We start from the raw sequence: 6545 nt of genomic DNA, 5'->3' as shown, positions 1-6545 counted from the left end.
TGCCGTGACCAGGATTCGAACCTGGGTTGTCGCGGCCACAACGCGAAGTACTAACCACTATACGATCACGGCTACTTGGACATCTAACAGCATCGTACGAGACTTTACTATAGGATTATGGAAAGATGACACGTACAATCAGTTTACTTTGGTATATAATGGAATTCATTCAACAGATTAATGTTGCATAGTTTTACAGAAATTACACGTTTCAATTGGTGATAATTAACAATGCTTCTTTATCAAATATCAATTGCAAATGAATTTGTACTTGATTTGAAATATGCAAGATGTAATTCAAATCGATATACAAATAATGCAAATGTTTCAAAACTTCTGAGAAATTATTTGTATAATAGTTTTCACGTATGAATAGATTTTAAACAAAAGCACATTTTTACCTGCATATACGATAGGGACATGACATCAAAAGATTAAGCTTTGGTAAATTTGAAGAAGCTCTTCATGTTTTGATCATATCTATTGTGATATAGAATGACAACTAACTGAACAGAGTATTAAGTAGTGATCCCTCCAAAATCAATGTTGAAGTCTCTTACAGTCCACAAGATATGAAGCCTGATATAGTTACAGCGTATGGAATTAGTCTATAAAATTAAAATCACTGTCTATAGGGTAATGTTCAGCCTACACAAGTAGTCTATCTGAATTAAAACACTGCCCATGGAGTAACAGTCTAACAACATTACAGCCTATGTAATTAGAATAGCTGTCTATAAAATAGCAACCTACATATTTACAACCTATATATCTAATTCCACACTGCCTACAGAGAAGCCCGCACATCTACAACCTGTGAATTACAGCTACAGAATCACAGCTTGCAGAATGATAGAATGTAGGAGATTGATCTTCACTTTCTTTAATATACAGAATAGCAGCCTATAGAATTACAACATAAAGAATTACAGCCTATAGATTTACAACATAAAGAATTACAGCCTATAGAATTACAACATAAAGAATTACAGTCTATAGATTTACAACATAAATAATTACAGTTTACAGAATTACAACATAAATAATTACAGTCTATAGAATTACAACATAAATAATTACAGTCTACAGAATTACAACATAAATAATTACAGTCTACAGAATTACAACATAAATAATTACAGTCTACAGAATTACAACATAAATAATTACAGTCTACAGAATTACAACATAAATAATTACAGTCTATAGAATTACAACCTATAGAATTACAGCCTAAAGAATTACAACATAAAGAATTACAGTCAATAGAATTACAACATAAAGAATTACAGTCTATAGAATTACAACATAAATAATTACAGTCTATAGAATTACAACCTATAGAATTACAGCCTAAAGAATTACAACATAAAGAATTACAGCCTATAGAATTACAACCTATAGAATTACGTACTATAGAATTACAACATAAAAAATTACAGCCTATAGAATTACAGCCTATAGAATTACAACATAAAGAATCACAGCATATAGAATTACAACATAAAGAATTACAACATATAGAATTACAGTCAATAGAATTACAACATATAGAATTACAGCATATAGAATTACAGCCTATAGAATTACAGCATAAAGAATTACAGCCTATATATTTATAACATAAAGAATTACAGTCTATATATTTACAACATTAAGAATTACAGTCTATAGAATTACAACATAAATAATTACTGTCTACAGAATTACAACATAAAGAATTACAGTCTATAGATTTACAACATAAAGAATTACAGTCTATAGAATTACAACATAAACAATTACAGCCTATAGAATTACAACATAAATAATTACAGTCTATAGAATTACAACATAAATAGTTACAGTCTACAGAATTACAACATAAAGAATTACAGTCTATAGAATTACAACATAAAGAATTACAGTCTATAGAATTACAACATAAAGAATTACAGTCTATAGATTTACAACATAAAGAATTACAGTCTATAGAATTACAACATAAACAATTACAGCCTATAGAATTACAGGCTATTGTGTGGGCTTTCATGGAGTTACCAAGTATGGTATATACACTTTCTACATTAATATTTAACTATTAATTGAATAGCATATGTATTACATTTATATATAAAGACTTGAAAAATAATTTGTGAAGGATTTGAACTAATGTAAAGTGACGCAAGTATATTAATCTTAGAATAGTCTGACCGCCATTTAGGCGGCTTGTCTCATTACACCCCCTCCATGGTATCCAATTTCACCATTAAAGTTGGAAAAAACAATCACAATGTGTGATTTCCACGCTTTTAGAAGAGGAAAGCGATTCAATAAGGTTGTCTTCAGAGAATCTTGAGCACATTGGCACCATGTGTTGCATATCAAGTAACCTTTAACGCTAACAAGATTACCGTATCTGTGTGTGCCTGAGATTTTCTATAGTTCGTGCTAAAACAAGTTTAAGGGATCTCGCATCTCGTCAATTCATAATAAAATCGTTTAAGAGCACATTTGTCTATGATGCATGTAGTCAATTCAAATTTTTTATAGTACCTTTCGGTGTCTCCTTTAATTGCTTCTTAGCATGAGAAGCATGATAGAGAAAGGTTCTTTAAGTGAAAGCATTTGCTTGAATCCGTCAGGACTACAGTCGTCTCTAGAATTAAACCTCAACTTCATGAAATCAGATTAGAGGTTGCTAACCATTAAATGTGGTTTTGTTGAATCCAACGCACTGAATACCAATGTGTAGTAGTAAAGAGACTCACAGTCTTCAAATCATTGTCATACAAATGTTTAATACCAACAAGAATTATAGCATTATAATTTTCATGTCAAATCATTGTCAATTTCTTATTTTGTTTAATTACTAGCGGTTTATTATTCATCAATTGTTTTTAAAATTAAAATGAATACATTCAAGAGTTATGTATACGCCTACACCCTGTGTAAGATAAATCTTGTGTGGTTTTGAAATTATCCGGAAATTAGATTAGTATATCACTAGGACTCTCTAGTTGAACCTCGGGGTATCTAAATTTATGTAATTCTATTTTTCGGGGTGGTTTTCCTTTCCATCCATATTCGCTGTGTAACAAAATCTGAGAAATTAAAACTAGAATGAAAATAGCATAATCATATTCCATGCAGAGCTTTGAAATGTGCATTTTGTATGAAAGCCATTCAAACATTCCATGAATGATAAATGTCCCTCAGAATAAATACATTTACGGTATACAAAGTACACATTTTCGACCAAAATAATTACAGTCTATAGAATTACAACATAAATAATTACAGTCTACAGAATTACAACATAAATAATTACAGTCTACAGAATTACAACATAAATAATTACAGTCTACAGAATTACAACATAAATAATTACAGTCGACAGAATTACAACATAAATAATTACAGTCTACAGAATTACAACATAAATAATTACAGTCGACAGAATTACAACATAAATAATTACAGTCGACAGAATTACAACATAAATAATTACAGTCGACAGAATTACAACATAAATAACTACAGTCTACAGAATTACAACATAAATAATTACAGTCTACAGAATTACAACACAAATAATTACAGTCTACAGAATTACAACATAAATAATTACAGTCTACAGAATTACAACATAAATAATTACAGTCGACAGAATTACAACATAAATAATTACAGTCTACAGAATTACAACACAAATAATTACAGTCTACAGAATTACAACATAAATAATTACAGTCTACAGAATTATAACATAAATAATTACAGTCTACAGAATTATAACATAAATAATTACAGTCTACAGAATTACAACATAAATAATTACAGTCTACAGAATTACAACATAAATAATTACAGTCTACAGAATTACAACATAAATAATTACAGTCTACAGAATTACAACACAAATAATTACAGTCGACAGAATTACAACACAAATAATTACAGTCTACAGAATTACAACATAAATAATTACAGTCTACAGAATTACAACATAAATAATTACAGTCTACAGAATTACAACACAAATAATTACAGTCTACAGAATTACAACATAAATAATTACAGTCTACAGAATTACAACATAAATAATTACAGTCTACAGAATTACAACATAAATAATTACAGTTTACAGAATTACAACATAAATAATTACAGTCTACAGAATTACAACATAAATAATTACAGTCGACAGAATTACAACATAAATAATTACAGTCGACAGAATTACAACATAAATAATTACAGTCGACAGAATTACAACATAAATAATTACAGTCGACAGAATTACAACACAAATAACTACAGTCTACAGAATTACAACATAAATAATTACAGTCTACAGAATTACAACACAAATAATTACAGTCTACAGAATTACAACATAAATGATTACAGTCTACAGAATTACAACATAAATAATTACAGTCGACAGAATTACAACATAAATAATTACAGTCTACAGAATTACAACATAAATAATTACAGTCTACAGAATTACAACACAAATAATTACAGTCTACAGAATTACAACATAAATAATTACAGTCTACAGAATTACAACATAAATAATTACAGTCTACAGAATTACAACATAAATAACTACAGTCTACAGAATTATAACATAAATAATTACAGTCTACAGAATTACAACATAAATAATTACAGTCTACAGAATTACAACATAAATAATTACAGTCTACAGAATTACAACACAAATAATTACAGTCGACAGAATTACAACACAAATAATTACAGTCTACAGAATTACAACATAAATAATTACAGTCTACAGAATTACAACATAAATAATTACAGTTTACAGAATTACAACATAAATAATTACAGTCTACAGAATTACAACATAAATAATTACAGTCGACAGAATTACAACATAAATAATTACAGTCGACAGAATTACAACATAGATAATTACAGTCTACAGAATTACAACATAAATAATTACAGTCTACAGAATTACAACACAAATAACTACAGTCTACAGAATTACAACATAAATAATTACAGTCTACAGAATTACAACATAAATAATTACAGTCTACAGAATTACAACATAAATAATTACAGTCGACAGAATTACAACATAAATAATTACAGTCGACAGAATTACAACACAAATAATTACAGTCTACAGAATTACAACATAAATAATTACAGTCGACAGAATTACAACATAAATAATTACAGTCGACAGAATTACAACATAAATAATTACAGTCGACAGAATTACAACATAAATAATTACAGTCTACAGAATTACAACATAAATAATTACAGTCGACAGAATTACAACATAAATAATTACAGTCTACAGAATTACAACATAAATAATTACAGTCTACAGAATTACAACATAAATAATTACAGTCTACAGAATTACAACACAAATAATTACAGTCTACAGAATTACAACATAAATAATTACAGTCTACAGAATTACAACATAAATAATTACAGTTTACAGAATTACAACATAAATAATTACAGTCTACAGAATTACAACATAAATAATTACAGTCTACAGAATTACAACATAAATAATTACAGTCTACAGAATTACAACATAAATAATTACAGTCTACAGAATTACAACATAAATAATTACAGTCTACAGAATTACAACATAAATAATTACAGTCTACAGAATTACAACATAAATAACTAATCATTCACCTATAATTATTGATGAATCACAACTTTAAACATCCTGTGATCAATAAAAGATCTATGAAAATTTTAGAGAGAGAGAGAGAGAGAGATCTTGAGAGATCTTTAGCTTTGAACCCATTACAAATATATTCCACAGCATGCAGAAGGTGTCATTTCAATTTAGAATAATTCTACATATCGATAGTGCTGTCTGAGAACCTCGGGACATTCTTTGTAGTACAAACATCGAAACATGTAGTCATACAATGTGCTCTCTTTGGACCTTTGGGATAGTCCAAATTTTGCTACGTTTTATTCTCGCCGTGTATCGCAGTGCACTACATATAACTGAAGGAAAGTCCTCCTATGGTGTGATGTTGGATAGCGAGGTACATCAAGCTTATGACTTGAGTTATAGGTACCCAAAGACAATTCAAGAAACTCTTAACTCTCCAATTTGTGTATAAGTATACTGTCATACTTTGGAGACGGTCCATGATGCTGTCAGAACCCTCGACCACATGCCATATGAGGACACTAATTTAGCTAAGGGAGGTGTCTCGACTCGAAGTCCATAACCCCGTAACCACCGCAGATCCTAATTAGGCGCAAGCCAGTCGAATCGGATCAACTTGACCTTCAACGGGACTTAATTAAATGTGGTACAAATTGGACTTGGACTAATTTGATCTCATTCTTTTAATCTAGTTGTTGTTTATGGGTACCCGTGCAGAGTTTCGCCGACTATTTCACTAAATGTACGTATTCTTGATAGCCATCTCGCTTTTTTTTGTGATAGTGGCCAATATCTGTAGCTATTTGCCACCAAAAGTACTACATGTACACTATCGATAGTAATTTCTTTGACTTTTGGGGCAGTG

General features: G+C 29.3%; 1 non-coding gene across 1 annotated transcript; it reads right to left on the bottom strand.

Annotated features, from left to right (window-relative positions):
• On the bottom strand, positions 1 to 72 carry Trnah-gug (transfer RNA histidin (anticodon GUG)). Its single transcript has one exon. It is a non-coding gene; the product is annotated as a tRNA-His (tRNA).
• Between the last annotated feature and the right edge of the window lie 6473 nt (positions 73 to 6545).

Source organism: Ostrea edulis, chromosome 1 (genome assembly GCF_947568905.1).
Source record: "Ostrea edulis chromosome 1, xbOstEdul1.1, whole genome shotgun sequence".
In the NCBI taxonomy this organism is placed as follows: Eukaryota; Metazoa; Mollusca; class Bivalvia; order Ostreida; family Ostreidae; genus Ostrea; species Ostrea edulis.
This window is presented reverse-complemented; position numbering and strand designations above follow the sequence as displayed.